Source organism: Nerophis lumbriciformis, linkage group LG09, assembly GCF_033978685.3.
Source record: "Nerophis lumbriciformis linkage group LG09, RoL_Nlum_v2.1, whole genome shotgun sequence".
Lineage (NCBI taxonomy): Eukaryota > Metazoa > Chordata > Actinopteri > Syngnathiformes > Syngnathidae > Nerophis > Nerophis lumbriciformis.
Genome location: NC_084556.2, coordinates 16,156,053 through 16,177,126, shown reverse-complemented (window position 1 = coordinate 16,177,126; position 21,074 = coordinate 16,156,053). Strand labels below are relative to the sequence as shown.

Sequence of the window (21,074 nt, the reverse complement as noted above, 5' to 3'; positions counted from 1 at the left end):
ACTTGTTCTCCAGCACATCAAGGACCATATCCCTCCAGACTTCGACCCCCACCAGTTCGCATACCGGGCGAACAGGTCCACAGAGGACGCCATCGCTGTTGCTCTCCACTCTGCTCTGAACCACCTGGAGCAGCAGCAGAGCTACGTCCGGATGCTCTCTGTGGACTATAGCTCTGCCTTCAATACAATAATCCCGGACAGACTCTGCAATAAACTGGACACTCTTGGCCTCCCCCCTCTCACAAACGCCTGGATAAGGGACTTCCTAACGGACCGACCCCAGAATGTGAGACTTGGCCCGCACCTCTCATCCTCCCGCACGCTGAGCATCGGCTCCCCACAGGGCTGTGTGCTGAGCCCCCTCCTCTACTGCCTTTACACCCATGACTGCAGTCCGGCCCACAGTGACAACCTTACCGTCAAGTTCGCCGACGATACCACAGTGGTCGGGCTCATCTCCAGGGGTGACGAGGCTGCCTACAGAGAGGAGGTCCTGAAGCTGACGGCCTGGTCTTCGGAGAACAACCTCGCTCTCAACACCAGCAAGACCAGAGAGATCATCGTCGACTTCAGGAGGAGCAGCACCGACCCTGCCCCCCTCTACATCAACGGCGAGCGTGTAGAGAGAGTCCACACCTTCAGGTACCTTAGAGTCCACATCTCTAATGACTTCTCCTGGACAGTCAACACCACATCAATCATCAAGAAGGCTCAGCAGCGGCTACACTTCCTTAGAGTCCTCGGGAAGTACAACCTGAAGCCTGACCTGCTGCTGACCTTCTACCGCTCGTCCATCGAGAGCCTGCTGACCTACTGTATTACGGTATGGTACGGCAGCTGCACTGCAGCAGACAGGGAGAGGCTGCAAAGAGTGGTCAAGACGGCTCAGAAGATCATCGGCCGCCCTCTCCCCTCTCTGACGGACATCTACACCTCCCGCTGCCTGAACAGAGCCAGTGCCATCATCAAGGACAGCACCCACCCTGGCTCTGACCTGTTCCACCTGCTGCCCTCTGGGAAGCGCTACAGATGCATTAAAACCAAAACAAACAGGCTAAAGAACAGCTTCTTCCCCAGGGCCATAACCATCCTGAACGGACTGCCCCATTGTCCCTCATAACTGCCTTCTCTTCGGTGCAATAACCCATTCCACCAACCACCCTGTTTTTGTTTTGTTTTTTTTCATGTATATATTCATTTCACACCATATTCATTGCACTTCTACATTTTTTATATTTTTATATATTTGCACATTGTTTTTCTAGCATGCACACATCGCACTGTATGGAATGGCCTCAATCTCGTTACCTTGCGTAATGACAATAAAGCTGATTCTGATTCTGATTCTTTTCAAAAATGTATGAAAAGTTGAGGGGACATTTTTTTTTTAAATTTTTTTTATATGGTTTCTGTAGGAGGACAACATGACACAAACCTCCCTAAATGTTATAAAGCACACTGTTTATATTAAACATGCTTCACTGATTCCAGTATTTGGCGAGCGCCGTTTTGTCCTACTAATTTTGGCGGTCCTTGAACTCACCGCAGTTTGTTTACATGTATAACTTTCTCCGACTTTCTAGGACGTGTTTTATGCCACTTCTTTTTCTGTCTCATTTTGTCCACCACACTTTTAACGTTGTGCATGAATCCACAAAGGTGAGTTTTGTTGATGTTATTGACTTGTGTGGAGTGCTAATCAGACATATTTGGTCACTGCATGACTGCAAGCTAATCGATGCTAACATGCTATTTAGGCTAGCTATATGTACATATTGCATCATTATGCCTCATTTGTAGGTATATTTGAGCTCATTTAGTTTCCTTTAAGTAATCTTAATTCAATTTATATCTCATGACACACTATCTGTATCATCTGTATGTAATATGGCTTTTAATTTTTTGCGGCTCTAGACAGATTTGTTTTTGTATTTTTGGTCCAATTTGGCTCTTTCAGCATTTTGGGTTGCCGACCCCTGGTCTAAAACAAATGAAGTGTATGCTGGCCTGCAAGACTCAGAATCCATGTTGTTTATCATAGTTGTGCTTTTACTAAGAGAGTGCTTCTTGATGTGGTCGTTATTATCTCCACAATTGCCGTGGCTATGCTGAATTCCCAGAAATGCATAACGTGACATTTCGCCGAGCGCCAGCAAAACATGCCGAAAGTAGCATTGTGACCTTTTTACTTTTCAAATGTATAGTTTTTAAATTGTTACCTAGCTGCACGCAGCCTGGATATTAAATCATGTTATGCACTAACTTAGCTAACTTTATAAGAACACCTGGATCATGTTTGATTAATTTGTGGTGTAATTACATGTGACTGAATCAAGAGGGTCCTCGACTTGTTTCATCCTGCGATTAAAAAACCCCCCACACACATTCAGTGCAGGCTGGCAGTGGCTATGGTGGAAGATTTTTGGCTACGGTGACATGAGACAAGAGGAAATGGAGATATGGACATCTTTTTATGCAATCTGTGGCTCAGTCCTTCGCTATGCTGCCAGAAGCTAATTCCATGCCAGTCGAGCGCATCTAAATGTTGCTCACTGTTAAGCGTAGATATCAGGGTTAGAGGTACAGGTATATTGTAGAGGTAAAAAAGAAACTATTTTGGAAGGAACCGTCGCATTGAAAAAGGATTTATTGTCAAGTACTTTGCAAATCCTTGAAAATGCAATTTAAATGTTGGGCTGTTTACAGAAGGACTTTTAGGGCGACATTTAAAAAAAAAGTTGCGTTTCGATGAAAATGTTGTATCAAAGGATTACAATCAAAACAGTATATATGAAATTTTATGGGAATAAAGTTGTAAAATTACAAGAAAAATAGTTTTTAAAATGAGAAATATTATTGTAATAATAGATGTTTCAGTTATTTAGAAGATTCAATTGTTTGGATTTTTTTTGCCTAATTTCTAAGTGTTTTTTTTAGACTTGTACATCCAAATAGCCAGAGACCAGAGAGTTATTTTGATCAGGTATGTATTCAATAGGGCAGCACAGTGGAAGAGGGGTTAGTGCGTCTGCCTCACAATACGAAGTTGCTGAGTAGTCTGGGGTTCAATCCCAGGCTCGGGATCTTTCTGTGTGGAGTTTGCATGTTCTCCTCGTGACTGCGTGGGTTCCCTCCGGGTACTCCGGCTTCCTCCCACCTCCAAAGACATGCACCTGGGGATAAGTTGATTGGCAACACTAAATTGGCCCTAGTGTGTGAATGTTGTCTGTCTATCAGTGTTGGCCCTGCGATGAGATGGCGACTTGTCCAGGGTGTACCCCGCCTTCCGCTCGATTGTAGCTGAGATAGGCTCCAGCGCCCCCCGCGACCTCGAAGGGAATAAGCGGTAGAAAATGGATGGATGGATGTATTCAATATTAGCTGCAAACCTGAGAAAAATAGGATTTCAATCCAAGTACTGTGAACAGCCTCAAACATTCACACAATCACATACTGATACAACTTCTTATTTTTCCTAAAACACAGGACTTAACTGGAATGATTATTTTTTTATGTGTGTATGATTTTCTTTTCAACATGATCATATCAGTCCAACATTTACTTTGGGAGCAAAAGCAAGTTGTCATTGTTGGCCTGTTCAAACATGTCTCCCCAGTTACAAAAGGGCTTGTATGAACAAAATACTTTCATCATAGCTTCGGCCTGTTTTGACTCGACACACAAATCATTCAAGCGAATGCCTTCTTGGCAAGACAACTGGACGGCAGCTACTTTTGGTAGATGACAGCAAACGTTCCAGAAAAAAGCTAAGTTATTGATGAATCTGGGGAGTTTGCAGAAAGGATAAATAAGGACAAGGGCTTAAAGGGGAACATTATCACAATTTCAGAATGGTTAAAACCATTAAAAATCAGTTCCCAGTGGCTTATTATATTTTTCAAAGTTTTTTTCAAAATTTTACCCATCACGCAATATCCCTAAAAAAAGCTTCAAAGTGCCTGATTTTAACCATCGTTATAAACACCCGTCCATTTTCTGTGATGTCACATAGTGAAGCCAACACAAACAAACATGGCGGAAAGAACAGCAAGCTATAGCGACATTAGCTCGGATTCAAACTCAGATTTCAGCGGCTTAAGCGATTCAACAGATTACGAATGTATTGAAACGGATGGTTGTAGTGTGGAGGCAGGTAGCGAAAACGAAATTGAAGAAGAAACTGAAGCTATTGAGCCATATCGGTTTGAACCGTATGCAAGCGAAACCGACGAAAACGACACGACAGCCAGCGACACGGGAGTAAGCAAGGACGAATTCGGCGATCGCCTTCTAACCAACGATTGGTATGTGTTCGTTTGGCATTAAAGGAAACTAACAACTATGAACTAGGTTTACAGCATATGAAATACATTTGGCAACAACATGCACTTTGAGAGTGCAGACAGTCCAATTTTCATCAATTAATATATTCTGTAGACATACCCTCATCCGCGCTCTTTTCCTGAAAGCTGATCTGTCCAGTTTTGGAGTTGATGTCAGCAGGCCAGGGAAGCTAGGGTCGATGTGAGCCAAGACATCCAGGGGGTTTAGCTCGCTCGTCTGCGGGAACAAACTGCCGCCATTGCTTGCCGCGCTACCGAGGTTCTTTGTCCCTGAATTGCTCACACACTCCGGCAGATTCAATGGGGGTCTGGCGGCAGATTTCTTTGACTTTATTGTTGGAAATGCATCTGCTTTGAGTGTCGCAGGATATCCACACATTCTTGCCATCTCTGTCGTAGCATAGCTTTCGTCGGTAAAGTGTGCGGAACAAACGTCCAATTTCTTGCCACTTTCGCATCTTTGGGCCACTGGTGCAACTTGAATCCGTCCCTGTTCGTGTTGTTACACCCTCCGACAACACACCGACGAGGCATGATGTCTCCAAGGTACGGAAAACAGTCGAAAAAACGGAAAATAACAGAGCTGATTTGACTCGGTGTTTGAGAAAATGGCGGATTGCTTCCCGATGTGACATCACGTTGTGACGTCATCGCTCCGAGAGCGAATATTAGAAAGGTGATAATGTTCCCCTTTAATTTCTCTCTCATAATTATGCTTTAACTTGAACTTGCGTTGCATGGTAGGCCAGACCTCGTGGTAGGTGAATTTCTGTGAAGGAAGGCAGCTATTTATTTCATGATGCATTTGAATATTGTATGCATTATAGATTGATATAAACCAGCGGTGTCAAACTTGTTTTCATTGATGGACACATCGCAGTTATGGCTTCCCTCAGAGGACCCCTTGGAACAGCAAAAATAAATGTATACACACAATAGCCTGTGCATTATTTTTTTTTTCGTTTTTGAGTTACTTACAAACTAATGGATGACTTGCTTTGAAATCATAAGTCATGGTGACGAGCAGATATTTGAGTATTTACAGTATATTTATTTTATCAGAAAATGTTTGGAGAATCCAATTAAGGTATGTGATGTTAAGACTGCCTGCCAATAGATGGTATGCACTCACAGGATGTTGTCTTGATGTTAAGAGTGGCATAGGAGGAGTCTCTGATAGGGACCGATCTAAATTTTTGGACACATCGTCAGTCGTGTACACTTTGAATCATGGGGTGTTTCGGCCTTTCAACACGAGGCACCCTCATCAAAGGTGGACAACTACAGGGCGATCAAGCCTGAGCTTAGATGCCAAGGTCTTTGAGCAGCCTGTTGGTGGAAGAAGCTGCAAAACCTCTGCATCCCACTTCGACCAGATAGACCTTCGCATTGCATCCTCATTGTTGTGCTCATAGGCCTCTTCAGCTGAATTTTCCCACAGGACTGTGAGCTCTGTGATGTAAACAGACCTCAGTGAAGGGGACCAGAGTACCAAGTCTGGCCCATGGGTGGTGGATGCAATGTCATGTGGAAAGATTAGTTGTCGGCCAATATCCACTAGCATTTTCCAATCACGGTCCATAGTTGGATGTCCTGCTTCTGGTGTGGTAGGAGGTTGGTTGGGGGTTTTCTGTCCCTTTCGGGTAAATGTTGGTGCCATGATGGAATTGGTTGCTCTCAGGGGCAAGGAATTTGTGGTATTAGAGCCGCTGCCATACTCTTGAGGACATGGTTGTGAGTCCTGGTGTAGCAGCCTTGTTTAAGGCTGGTCTACAACTGGTCATGATATTCAATATTTGCACTCTCAGATGTTGACGGTAAAGAATGTACTGTATAATGTCACGCCCTTGTGACTGTTTTGGACTTATGTTTGCTTTTTCTCTGTGTGTGTTTATTTAGTTCCTGTTCTGTGCCCTTATTTTGCATTTTAACTTCCCCCTTCCGTGCACGGGCGTCCATACAGGCTGCCTGATTGGCAACTGGGACACACCTGCACCCGGATGCCAATCAGTCTCCTATTTTAGTCCGGCGCTGTCTTCCTGACAGTGTGGGTTCATTGTAATGCACTGCTCTGCATTGCCTATTATTCTGCTTCGCATTTTTTACCTTAGACAAAAGAAGTTCCGTGTCTTGTGCAATTATTGGTTGGACTCGCCTTCTTTTGTTTCTTTTTTCCTGCTGCTAGTCGAGTGTTTCCCCACTCCCTTGTGAGTGCTTTTTTTTTTTGGGTGGGGGGTCATTAAGGATTATTATTTTCACTCATCGTCTGCCTGTCGTCTGCTGCATCTCGGGGTCACGTTGCTGAAGCTTCCTCCACGCTCGTGAAACATATAATGATAATGATGGCAGTTGCGGCGTTTTCTTATGGGTAAGGAACTAAGTTAATGTTAAAGTACCACTGATAGTCACACACACACTAGGTGTGGTGAAATCACCCTCTGCATTTGACCCATCCCCTTGTACCACCCTCTGGGAGGTGGTGGCTGTGCTCGGGAATAATTTTGGTGACTTAACCACCAATTCCAACCCTTGTTGTTGAGTGTCAAGCAGGGAGGTAATGGGTCCCATTTTTATAGTCTTTGGTATGACTCAGCCGGGGTTTGAACTCACGACCTACCGATCTCAGGGCAGACACTCTAACCACAGGGCCAATGAGCAGGTTATGGAAAGTTGTTGGTGCAGTCTTTTCCGTCGTTTCCGTCGTCCTCATAGTTTTCAACTCCTTCCTTATGAAGCCAATGGAAGATTCATTAATCTCGTGATGTCAGCTAGTATAGTAGCTCGTAGCTAAGCTACTTTCTTTTAGCACAGCAGTAAGGAGTTCACCTTTTCTCCGATGGTAAGCAGCTTCCTCTGGGGCTTAAGTTCTGAGCGCCAGAAGCCTTAGAAGATGCAGAACACACAAGCAGCTGCAAGGAGCTGACGCAAAGAGGAGGCTCAATGCGGCTGAGCCAATCAGCTGCCAGGACGGAGAACTCTGTGCTCTGTGATTTGTCCACCATCAGTCAATAGTGTGGGCAAAGGCTTCATTGATGCATGCGATTGAAAGCTGGTAATTTTAGATACAATAAATGTTATAATAATACATGTCTATAAAATACCTTAAAGGGGAACATTATCACCAGACCTATGTAAGCGTCAATATATACCTTGATGTTGCAGAAAAAAGACCATATATTTTTTTAACCGATTTCCGAACTCTAAATGGGTGAATTTTGGCGAATTAAACGCCTTTCTATTATTCTATTATACGTTGTGACGTCACATCGGGAAGCAATCCGCCATTTTCTCAAACACATTACAAACACCGAATCAAATCAACTCTGTTATTTTCCGTTTTTTCGACTGTTTTCCGTACCTTGGAGACATCATGCCTCGTCGGTGTGTTGTCGGAGGGTGTAACAACACGAACAGGGACGGATTCAAGTTGCACCAGTGGCCCAAAGATACAAAAGTGGCAAGAAATTGGACGAATGTTGTTCAAAATACGAGGGTGTGGGGAGAGCCGACAAAAATGGTCAGTCGTTTGTTCCGCACACTTTACCGACGAAAGCTATGCTACGACAGAGATGGCAAGAATGTGTGGATATCCTGCGACACTCAAAGCAGATGCATTTCCAACGATAAAGTCAAAGTAATCTGCCGCCAGACCCCCATTGAATCTGCCGGAGTGTGTGAGCTATTCAGGGACAAAGGACCTCGGTAGCACGGCAAGCAATGGCGGCAGTTTGTTCCCGCAGACGAGCGAGCTAAACCCCCTGGATGTCTTGGCTCACACCGCTTCTACCGTCCCTTAAACCACCGAAGATGATCAAGAGAAGAATATCGACCCTAGCTTCCCTGGCCTACTGACATCAACTCCAAAACTGGACAGATCAGCTTTCGGGAAAAGAGAGCGGATGAGGGTATGTCTACAGAATATATTAATTGATGAAAACGTTATTCATTACTCGCGGTTTTACGTAAATTATTATACATAAACTGTGTTTACCAATAATATAGCTTAAAAACATTACAACACTTAAAAACAAACACATACCAATCGTTGGTTAGAAGGCGATCGCCGAATTCGTCCTCCCTTTCCCCCGTGTCGCTGGCTGTCGTGTCGTTTTTGTCGGTTTCGCTTGCATACGGTTCAAACCGATATGGCTCAATAGCTTCAGTTTCTTCTTCAATTTCGCTTAAGCCGCTGAAATCCGAGTCTGAATCCGAGCTAATGTCGCTATACCTTGCTGTCCATCCGCCATGTTTGTTTGTATTGGCATCACTATGTGACGTCACAGGAAAATGGACGGGTGTATATAACGATGGTTAAAATCAGGCACTTTGAAGCTTTTTTTAGGGATATTGCGTGATGGGTAAAATTTTGAAAAAAACTTCGAAAAATAAAATAAGCCACTGGTAACTGATTTTTAATGGTTTTAACCATTCTGAAATTGTGATAAAGTTCCCCATTAAATGGACTGAGACTTTAGTAAGTGAACCGCTAAGTGGCGAGAGAACATTTTATTATATGTGCGGCCTTACAATGTTCAAGTCAAACATGAAACATGGCTGACGACTGTGACGAGATAGTCTTTTTGTTTTGTTTGCGAAGAGAGGGTCAAACAAACAAACACAATCTTAATCGAGAGCCGTCATCGTTTTATCAACAAACTTAATGAGATATCTGCTGTGTTTGGACTGTTGCCAGCCTGCTGTCTTTAGAGTTTTATCCGTGGACCACTTTTCCGACTGACAGCAACAATCGTTTTTGCCGCTCTAATCTCCAAACCGCCGCTGTGTTTTGGATGTGCTCACTGTGGCACTTAATGGATGCCAAAAATGGTGGGAAAGGTCATTTATACTACATACGCAGAGGGAGGGATGCATACGCTCAGGTGTCTGCATGAGAAGCCCCCTGTGTCATAACTGGAGGTAGAAATCCATTTTGGGCTGCTGGGCTGTGAAGCCCTTCCTGCCAACTGGTGCATTCCTTCCTTAAGCCATCTTTTTTTCTTCATCCTTGCAGGCGAAAGCGCGTTTCTTGTCTGACTGAACCCACTCAGTCATTTCCCTTGATCCATAAGAAGATGACCAAATGCGAGTTGCTACACATGCACGGATGGACTCAACCAACACCTGCAGTATGTGGTAATCTGCAGCATTTGAAATCCATCATTTCATGCTTTTCAACAGTTCCAGACCACATTTAAAGTCATCAGCAATGCAGGTGGCGCTTCATTGCGGGGAGCAGGAACAGAGAAGGCACAAAAAACAAAAAATCATTACACTGCACACTCACTCGCCTGCAAAATCCTGGCAACAAAAAGACATTTGCCCAGATGTCACATTGCAGACTTCTTCGCTTTAGTGTATCAGGACCAGATGTCATGAATCTAAAGTGTGAAAGAAGTGTAATACAGAGACATAATGTGTAAATACATTTTTCTGTTGGTGTTTTTGCATCTCCATATTGAACAATTCACTGAAGCTGGTAATTGCCATCATTGGTTGACTGTAAATTATTCATTCAATTATACATACATTTGAATGTTTTCTAGTTTTTTTGAAGGTTAAGCCATCGATAAATCGTTTTACTCTAAATGTTTTTTGTTTGTTTTTGCTTTAGATATATTGTATATTTTTCTGGTTCCACTGAAGAAGGGGAGGACTGATGGCAAAATGTACATTTATGATGGTAACCACAGAACCAATATAGTACTTAACTGTGAAATAAATATATACGTCTGGCTTCTAAATAATATAATTAAATACATTTTAATGACCAAACAGTTGCTATATGTATTTTAAACAATATACACACACACACATATATATATATATATATATATATATATATATATATATATGGGGCAGCACGGTGGCAGAGGGGTTAGTGCATCTGCCTCACAGTACAAAGGTCCTGAGTAGTCTTGGGTTCAATCCCGGGCTCGGGATCTTTCTGTGTGGAGTTTGCATGTCCTCCCCGTGACTGCTTGGGTTCCTTCCGGGTACTCCGGCTTCCTCCCACTTCCAAAGACATGCACCTGGGGATAGGTTGATTGGCAACACTAAATTGGCCGTAGTGTGTGAATGTGAGTGTAAATGTTGTCTGTCTATCTGTGTTGGCCCTGCGATGAGGTGGCGACTTGTCCAGGGTGTACCCCGCCTTCCGCCCGATTGTAGCTGAGATAGGCTTCAGCGCCCCCCGCGACCCCAAAGGGAATAAGCGGTAGAAAATGGATGGATGGATGGATGGATGGATGGATGGATGGATATATATATATATATATATATATATATATATATATATATATATATATATATATATATATATATATATATATATATGTATGTATGTATGTATGTATGTATGTATGTATGTATGTATGTATGTATGTATGTATGTATATATATATATATATATATATAAAATGCAAGCAACCTTTCAAATGCAATTCATTTTTATTTCTCATTAGTATTGTTTACCATTGGAAGGTCAAGAACGTTAAATTATACTAAACAAGTAAATATATATAAAAAAATAATAATAAAAGGGACCCTCGAACTATGTTAGCAAAAATCTAACTTGAATAAGTATTGAACATTTTGAAGTGCAGTTTTTGCCACAGTTTTCCAACTTAATTTTTGTTGTTGTTGCCATCCCTTTTCTAATAAATTTGGCATGCTGGCTAAATCGTCCATGTTGATAAGCTCATTTTGCGGTCAGTTTAAAGCCGAAATATTCCCACACAGGGACATTTGGCTTTGCAATCATCTTTTTTCCTCATAATTTGATTCTCACTGTTGAGTGGCAACTCGTGAGGCTGTGTTGGTGCATGTGTGTAAACTAGCGGTCCTGCCTCTGCCCACCAAGGCAGGACAGAAGATTTACTCTGTTCATTTAATTCTACCACTGCACACTTAGGTGCTGAGCGTGATGCACCGAGTGAACCCTCTTGCATCCTTATTGGAAGCGATAGACGAAGAAAACAAACACATTCATATAATCGGACATGACAATTTATCCATGCCCGCTAAATTATCAACTTCATTTTCATTTATCGTTCCATTAGTTTGTAATGGACTAATGGCCCGGGCCTACCACAGCAGGCACAGAAAATTAAAACAACGTTGAGAACTTGCTGATTTAGGTCCTGACGTTGAGCAACTCAAACATAGCGTTGAAACAACATGCTTTTTGATGACATTTAATCAATGCTGGGTTCTGACATTTATTTGACCATTAAATGTTGGTAATTTCCCAACCAATATTGTACAACATAAATACAACGTTGAAACAACATGCTTTTTGGCGTGTTTTTGTTCAATGTCAGGTTGTGGTACAGGGGTTAGTGTGTGTGCCTCACAATACAAAGGTCCTGGGTTCAATCCTGGGATCTTTCTGTGTAGAGTTTGCATGTTCTCCCCGTGACTGTGTGGGTTCCCTCCGGGTACTCCGGCTTCCTCCCACCTCTAAAAACATGCACCTGGGGATAGGTTGATTGGCAACACTAAAAATTGGCCCTAGTGTGTGAACGTGAGTGTGAATGTTGTCTGTCTATCTGTCTTGGCCCTGTGATGAGGTGGCGACTTGTCCAGTGAGAACAAATACCCAGAACCCTTTGCAGCACTAACTCTTCCAGGACGCTACAAGGTGTGTGTATGTGTGTGTGTGTGGGGGGGGAGCGGCGGGGTTCGGAGGTAGCGGGGGTGTATATTGTAGCGACCCGGAAGAGTTAGTGCTGCAAAGGGTTCTGGGTATTTGTTCTGTTGTGTTTATGTTGTGTTACTGTGCGGATGTTCTCCCAAAATGTGTTTGTCATTCTTGTTTGGTGTGGATTCACAGTGTGGCGTATATTTCTAACAATGTTAAAGTTGCTTATACGGCCACTCTCAGTGTAAACTGTATCGCTGTTGATGAAGTATGCTTTGCATTTACGTGTGTGTGTGTCATACTTGCCAACCCTCCCGGATTTTCTGGGAGACTCCCGAAATTCAGCGCCTCTCCCGAAAACCTCCCGGGACAAATTTTCTCCCGAAAATCTCCCGAAATACAGGCGGACTGACCTGAGTCCGCTAACAACAACAGCAGTCACGTTTTTGTATACCGTAAAGCAGTTCGTCTGGCGTAAACAGCAATGTTGTGACACTCTTAAACAGGACAATACTGCCATCTAGTGCATTTGATGAAAGCACTTTTGTGCGTGCCACACAGCAATGCATAATCAGAGCAGCATGGTTCGAAAAATAGTGACAGAGAATAGAACAAGGATGGACAATTCAACCTTTAACTCAACAATGAGAAGATGAGTGTTATGTGTGTGTATATGTGTAAATAAATGAACACTGAAATTCAAGTATTTATATATATAGCTAGAATTCACCAAGTCAAGTATTTCATATATATATATATATATATATAAGAAATACTTGACGTTCAGTGAATTCTAGCTATATATATATATATATATATATACATATATATATATATATATATATATATATATATATATATATATATATATATATATATATATATATATATATATATATATATATATAATAAAATAAATATATACACATATATATATATATTATATATATAGCTAGAATTCACTGAACGTCAAGTATTTCTTATATATATATATATATATATATATATATATATATATATATATATATATATATATATATATATATATATATATATATATATGAAATACTTGACTTGGTGAATTCTAGCTGTAAATATACTCCTCCCCTTTTAGTCACGCCCCCAACCACGCCCCCGTCCCACCCCGACCACGCCCACCCCCAACCCCCTTCCCTCCACCTCCCGAAATCGGAGGTCTCAAGGTTGGCAAGTATGGTGTGCGTACAGGAGCCGCTCATATCTTGTGACTGGGCAGGCACGTTGTTAGAAGGGATGAAATGCGGACGTGACGTCAGCTCGTAGAGGACGTTAAAAGCAGTGCCTGTAAGACACGCCCCCAAGACTGTGGAATACGAGGTATAATGACTGATGAACACCTTCGTTCGATAATGAGGGATGCCTCAGCTCAAAGCCTGAGCCCCGACATTAATGAACTAGCATCCAAGAAAAGATGGCAGGTATCTGGCTTGGGCACATCAGATTAGATCAGTGTGTTGCAAACTGAGCCGTTTAAAGTCCTGAATGGTTGGTTTATTCATTATTTTATTTTCAAATTTATTAGCCTGTGGATAAAGTTAATGTTGATATTTACCTCAGAAGGCTGCAAATAGAAAAGAGACATTCAATGTTTATTTAAATTGTATTTGATATGCCATTGATATTTTTTAGTTATTATTATTATTTGAAACTCAATTTTGCATGTCACTATAAAGTTATATAAGCCTTGCTTGTTCAATATTTAATGCAAAACTTGTTTGGGTCCCTATCAAAAAGGTTAATTTGTTCAACCTTGGCCCGCGGCTTTGTTCAGTTTTAAATTTTGGCCCACTCTGTATTTGAGTTTGACACCCCTGCTCTAACATCATCGTGACTACCGTGCTTGACTGTAGGTTTTCAATAGATAGTAAATCTCTACTTGTACGCAAGCTGTACACAGACTTCTCTTAAGTACTTTAAATGTTATGGGTGTAATCACTTAGAGATATTTTACAGACACAATCTTCTCCGAGCTTAGATTTTTCTTGCTTTAAAAAACTGTTTTATCGTCTGCATACAGTATTTTCAATAAGGCAAACCATTTTTTCATATTTAATATTCTCTATGGTTCAGACTTACTAAAAATGTAAAGTGAGTGAACCCACACAAACACACGGCAGAGGAGATAAAACGTTCCGTCCAAAAGGTGAGATGATTCATGTGATGCCCCGCCTCGTTCCATCCAAGCCTGGTGGTCTGCTCTCAGCTTGTGTCAGCCCACATTAGGTGCACCACTGAACAACAGTTTTAGCCAAGAGCAGCTGGTGGTTACGTGAAGCCCTGTATTGAGGGCCTCCGTTAGTGAGTGTGTGTGTGTGTGTGTGTGTGTGTGTGTGTGTGTGTGTGTGTGTGTGTGTGTGTGTGTGTGTGTGTGTGTGTGTCAGTGAACAAGGTGGGTGGGTAGGATTAAGGGTTGGTCTATCGGCCATCTGTACGACCAGGACCGTCCCAGGTGAGGCGGAAACCTAAATGTGGCTGTTTTCTATCAGCCACCAATTGGCTTCTATCTTGCAACCAAACACTTTTTGGAGAGGACCCTCAGGTGTCTATGCCATGCCCCTTGAGAGGGTAAACACCATTTTTCAGGGTGTGAAATGAGACATTACAAGGTGTGCCGCAGCCCTCTACCCACATAAAGCCATGTGACCCACATTCGGAGATCAGAGGGCCAAGTCAAGTTTATTCATACGGCATACTAACACACCCACAAACATATTACATTGGTTTAGATGCTTAGAGTCAATGTTAACATGCACGAATAGATAGTTATGGAAAGAAAAATCTTTTTTCCCAGAGTTCTGGATTTAAAAAAATAAATATCCACACTTTTTCCTTTAAAAACACATTAAATATTACATACGCATTTCTGATTTTGAATGCCAACAACAAGCCTTTCAAGTGAATGCCAAAGTACTGCTAACCTTATAACCACCAATTGTAAGATATTTTTAGTCAATCAGTAGCTCGGAAAAGGCACAATAACGACACCCAAGACTCTAAGCCCTATAGTTTGCTTTAGAATAAAAGGTCAAAATACCTACAGAAATATATGATAATAATACCATTTATTTAATGGTGTGTATGGGATGTAAAATATGAAGCTGACCCTTATATTTGAGCAAATCAGGAGCCAGAAGAAAGTAATTTCCTCAAAAAATTGCTTTAGGACAATAGATCAAATTCCGCACTGGAAACATGTCATAAAAATAACCACAATTATGTTTTTTGTTTCAAATCAAATCAAGCTTCATAAATATATCACAAAAACAAAGTGCTGTGCAAAAAAAAAAAAAGAGAAGAGAAGACAACACACACACACACACAAACAGCACTATTGACAATAACAAAACCAAACATGGCAAGGCACTGAGGCTTTTTGAGGGACCTTTGAGGCATACACACTGGAGAATGACTAAAATTAACCCATTCTAAAAAAAAAAATAGTATGAAACATAATAGAATAAATGCAAAAATAAAATATACATAATATACAAATAATACATTAATAAGTTAATTAAAATGTAACATTGGGAGAAAAATAGTAGTAATATTTATAATTAGGATAGAAAACGACACAATAGATAATAAAAAAAACTTAAGATTTGAACATAATCAGTAAAAAGCCTGATTAAAAAAACCTGTCTTTAGCCTTTTTTCGAAAAAAAATCAACGGTCTCTGCAACCCTGAGGCTCTTTGGTAGGCTGTTCCACAGGTGTGGGCCATAGTGGCTAAACACAGCCTCACCTTGGGTCTTTGTTATGGTATTTGATAAAGATAAAAGGCCAGTGCCAAAGAATCTCAGGATCCGCTTTGGTTGATAAAAGCAGGTCAGATAGATAAGAAGTCGCAAGGCCATTAAGACATTATAAGATTAATAAAATAACTTTAAAATCGACCGTGAAGCGGACGGGGAGTCAATGCAGCAACTTTAAAACTGGTGTAATGTGCTCCCACCCTCTGGTCCTTGTCAGCTTTGTTTAAAGGCATCTACAGGATGGCACACCAATGTCGCGTACCCTCTTACATTAATCAGATAGTTAAGCCAAACAGAAACCAAAAGAAAATTATTTCCTGAAAAAGGCACAATAACATCCGTCAAATTGCACACAACTTGTATCATCAGAATAATATCAATAACATTTTTATTTAAAAGTATGTATGAGAAGTCATGTGAATGTAAATCTGACCATATTACACATAATTCTGTAAATTCTTCGGTAAAAATCTGTCAGCCCAGTCACTGGAATTTTTTATTTTGATGGTGGTTTTTACATCGTGTTACTGGAAACTGAAAACCAGTAGCACTTTTATTTCTACGGTAAAATTTTTGAGACTGAGTGGCCAGTTTGTTATTTTTACTGTCATATCTACAGTCGTTTTCACAGTTCATTTCTGTAAATGGAAAAAAGTACCCCTTTTATTTTTACAGTAAAATTCTGGCAACTGAGCTGCCAGTTATTTTACGCAATATCTACAGTCACAGTTTTACAGTAATTTACTGTAGACAAAAAACATTACCACTTTTTTTATGGTAAAATTTTGACGACTCAGCTGCCAGTTTTCGATGGTAAAATATACTGTCGCAGTTTTTACAGTTAACTCCAAATGGAAACACGATACACATTTTATTTTAACGGCCAAATTCTGGCAACTCAGCTGCCAGTTTTATACCATAAAATCTATGATCATATTTTTACTGTGCATTACTGTGAATTGAAAAACAGTACCAATTTTATATTTCTCGATAAAATTCTGACGACTGAGCTGTCAGTTTTTTTTACCATCAAATCGCCGGTGTTTGTTTTACAGGTCATTACTGTAAATGGAAAACCAGTACCACAATTATTATTATTGTAAAATTCTTGCTACAAAACTGGCAGTTTTTTCACCATAAAATCTCCAGCTGTTGTTTTTACAGTGCATTACTGTACAGTAAATGGAAACACAGTACCACTTTTATTTTTATAGTAACATTTGACTGAGCAGCCAGATTTTCTTTTACCATAAAATCTGCGGACATTATTTCTGCAGTTCATTACTGTAAACTGAAAAACGTTACCGCTTGAATTTTTACGGTAAAATTCTGGCAACTGAACTGCCGGTTTTTTTTATACGTAAAATCTACAGTAGTTTTTACAGTGCATTACTCTAAATAATAAGTTATACCACATTTATTTCTTTGGCAAAATTATGTAAACTAAGTTTTTACCGTAACATATACAGTCTAGTTTTACAGTAATTTACTGTAAATGGAAAAACAGTACCACTTTTATTTTCATAGTAATATTCATGTGACTGAGCTGCCAGTTTTTAAGCGTAAAATCCATGATCATTGTTTTTATAAATGGAAGAACAATACTTTATTTACTTTAACTTTTATTTTTACGGTAAAGTCTGGCAACTGGGCTGCCATTTTCTTTACCATAACATATTTTGACTTTTTTTTTTTCAGTGTACTATTAAGGGTAAGGACGTTGAAGCCAATCAGAAGCCAGAAAAAAAGAATCATTCTGTCAACTCCTAAATAACACTTGAGTCTAAAAATAAACTGGAAAACTTAGCTTTGGAAAATATTTACCACAGAAAAATGTATATTACAATAGGTATGCAGAAATGTTTGCTCGTAAAAATGATACTACTTTTTATTCATAGGCATCAGGACACTCAATGTCACCGTACAGACACAACAATAAAGAATAACGACAGTCGGTACATTTCCAAAGGAGGTGCTATAAATTGCTCTGTACATCAAGGTTAAGAACAGCTTAAACACCTAAAATGTTAATTTTTGTGTGGAGCTGTCCAGGATATATAACAGTAATAATAAATAAACCCGCCCAAGTAGCTTTAATTGTAAGATTAAAAGGAATCAAGGGTGCTATCAGCATATGCATTGTACTGTATGTGGGGCACTTCAAAGGAGCATGGCTAATTTTAATAAATAATGCATAGGGTTCTTTTAGAGGCCATCTCCAAGTCAGGCTAATGATGCAATTAAAGGGAGATACTTCCTATTGATTCCTAAGACATATGGTACGTATAAGAGCAGAGATAAACATACTATATTATCATTAGCAAATGTTTACATCTAATATATAATTTCATATTGATGCATAGTCCGCAGTGCTCCATCAGTAACCACTTGTGTTGTGCAACCTCTTCTTGAATATTAACACTTTTCCAAAGGGATCCATATTGCGAGCAACCCCATGACCCCCGTCTACCTATACATCACCTTGTCCCTTCCAATCCCGGCCCATCTCACCTCTCAACCCCCACCGATTGTCCTTGCCAGGAAATCTTCTAAGCCAGTTTGCTTGTCACCCTTAATCCTTTACAGTCCCTGGACCTGCAAGCGTTGAAATCAACATACAGTAGTAGTAAGCCACCAACCGTAAGACTGTGTCCACGGTGCTCGGGTTTCGATTCTACACTTGTTCTGATTCTCTACGGCAAAAAAACGACAACAAAACATATCCTAGCAGGTACCGGGTGTAGCTGAGGGAAAAATGCATAATATTTTGTGCAGTGTCAAGCTTATACACCTACAGTCGACTCAATACAATAAAGTTTTTTCTCAGTTAATTGTTTAAGCTTTAAGTTGCACGCAGAAATTTAAATTACAAGCATCCCCACCATCGTTTGACGTAGAAAATGTTAGAGTGAAACCTGTCAGATTTGCCCAAAACATCCATTCTTACACGCTAGCAGAGGTGGGTAGAGTACCCAACAATTGTACTTAGACTTAGACTTCCTTTAATGTCATTCAAATTTGAACTTTACAGTACAGATAAGAACAAAATTTCCTTGCATTAGCTTGTTGTAGTGCAGGATAAAATAACAATAAGGTGCAGATATAAATAGATTTACTGTACAGATAAATATATTGCACTTTTCAGAATCAGAATCAGAATAGTTTTATTGCCATTGTTTGAGAACGAGTTCACAAACTAGGAATTTTTCTTGGTGCAATCGTGCAACGTAAAACACATATAACACATATTTGGTAATAACAAGAGCTCTAACTGAGCTATCAGATCTTGTTATAGACTTTGAAGGAATTCAAAGGAGCTACTGTTAGGAGTTATTGTTCATGTGCCTGATGGCCGAGAGGGTGTGGGTCTGGATGGACCGTAGTCTCCTGCCTGAGGGGAGAGGGGAGAATAGTTTGTGTCCAGGGTGAGAAGAGTCAGCTGTGATTCGACCCACACGCCTCCTGGTCCTGGAGGAGTACAAGTCCTGGAGGGATGGGAGCTTTCAGCCAATCACCTTCTCAGCAGCACGTACCATGCGCTGCAGTCGATGCTTATCCTGGACTGTGGCGCCGGGGAACCACACGGTGATGGAGGAGGTGAGGATGGACTCGATGATGGCTGAGTAAAACTGCACCAGCATCTCGGTCGGCACCTTAAGTTTCCTCAGCTGCCGCAGGAAGTACATCCTCTGCTGGGCCTTCTTGATGAGGGAGCTGATGGCCGGCTCCCACTTGAGGTCCTGGGTGATAGTGGTGCCCAAGAAACGGAAGGAGTCCACAATGGAGACGGGGGTGGGAGAGTCAATCAGGGTGAGGGGGGATGGTGGGGCTGTGACTTTCCTGAAGTCCATGATCATCTCCACCGTTTTCTGGGCGTTCAGTTCCAGGTTGTTGAGGCTGCACCAGGACGTCAGCCGGTCCACCTCTCTCCTGTAGGCGGTCTCATCGCCATCCGAGATAAGCCCGATGAGGGTAGTGTCATCCGCAAACTTGAGCAGTTTTACGGACTGGTGACTGGAGGTCCAGCAGTTTGTATACAGGGAGAAGAGCCAGGGGGAAAGTACACAGCCCTGAGGAGTACCAGTGTTCGTGGTTCGACTGTCCGAGACAATCTTCCCCAGCCGCACGTGCTGTCTTCGGTCTGTCAGGAAGTCATTGATCCAACTGCAGAGGGAGTCGGGCACGCTGAGCTGGTAGAGCTTGTCTCGTAGCAGTCTAGGGAGGATGGTGTTGAAGGCAGAGCTGAAATCCACAAACAGGATTCTAGCGTATGTTCCTGGGGAGTCCAGATGCTCCAGGATGAAGTGGAGGGCCAGGTTCACTGCATCATCTACAGACCTGTTGGCTCTGTAGGCGAACTGCAGTGGGTCCAGGAGGGGGGCGGTGATGTCCTTGAGGTGGGGCAGGACCAAGCGCTCAAAGGACTTCATGACCACAGACGTCAGCGCAACCGGCCTGTAGTCGTTAAGTCCTGTGATCCGTGCTTTCTTGGGGACAGGGATTTTTCCGGGAGACTCCCGAATTTCAGTGCCCCTCCCGAAAATCTCCCGGGGCAACCATTCTCCCGAATTTCTCCCGATTTTCCCCCGGGCAACAATATTGAGGGCGTGCCATGATGGCACTGCCTTTACCTCTACAACCTGTCGTCGTGCCTGTTTTTTCTCCATACCAACAGCGTGCCGACCTAGTCACATGATGTATGCGACTTCCACAGACACACATAAGTGACTGCAAGACATACTTGATCAACAGCCATACAGGTCACACTGAGGGTGGCCGTATAAACAACTTTAACACTGTTACAAATATGCGCCACACTGGGAACCCACACCAAACAAGAATGACAAACACATTTCAGGAGAACATCCGCACCGTAACACAACATAAACACAACAGTACAAATACCCAGAATCCCTTGCAGCCCTAACTCTTCGGGGCTACATTATACACCCCCGCTACCACCAAACCCCGCCCCCCCACACCTCAAACCCGCCCTCCCCCCCCATCTACCAAATTCGGAGGTCTCAAGGTTGGCAAGTATGGTGTGGTTATTAGGATCATCAGACACATACAAAAAGATCGCTAATTCAGTCAATCGTTTTAGGAGGTGTCTGCTTAACAGTTGTCTCAAACAGCCAAGATGTGCTGGCGTCATGTTACGTAATTAAAGTGTCTTCTTTGGGAACATTCTGAAACGTATTCAACATGTAGGTTTCTAGTTTACCATATATGTTAATATACTGACCTATTTCAGCTTCCTATAGCTGTACTTTCACCACCGACTTGTTATTCGTAGAATGT

General features: G+C 41.6%; 1 protein-coding gene across 2 annotated transcripts in view; it reads left to right on the top strand.

The window, feature by feature from the left end:
* Positions 1 to 1,519: 1,519 nt before the first annotated feature.
* cadm2a (cell adhesion molecule 2a) overlaps positions 1,520 to 21,074 on the top strand; it is a 619,370-nt gene continuing 599,815 nt past the window's right edge. For both annotated transcript variants that reach the window (XM_061962498.2, XM_072913795.1), the window contains exons 1-2: positions 1,520 to 1,659; positions 9,355 to 9,476. The gene's annotated coding sequence lies outside the window, so the exon portion shown is untranslated. The remainder of the gene's footprint in view (positions 1,660 to 9,354; positions 9,477 to 21,074) is intronic.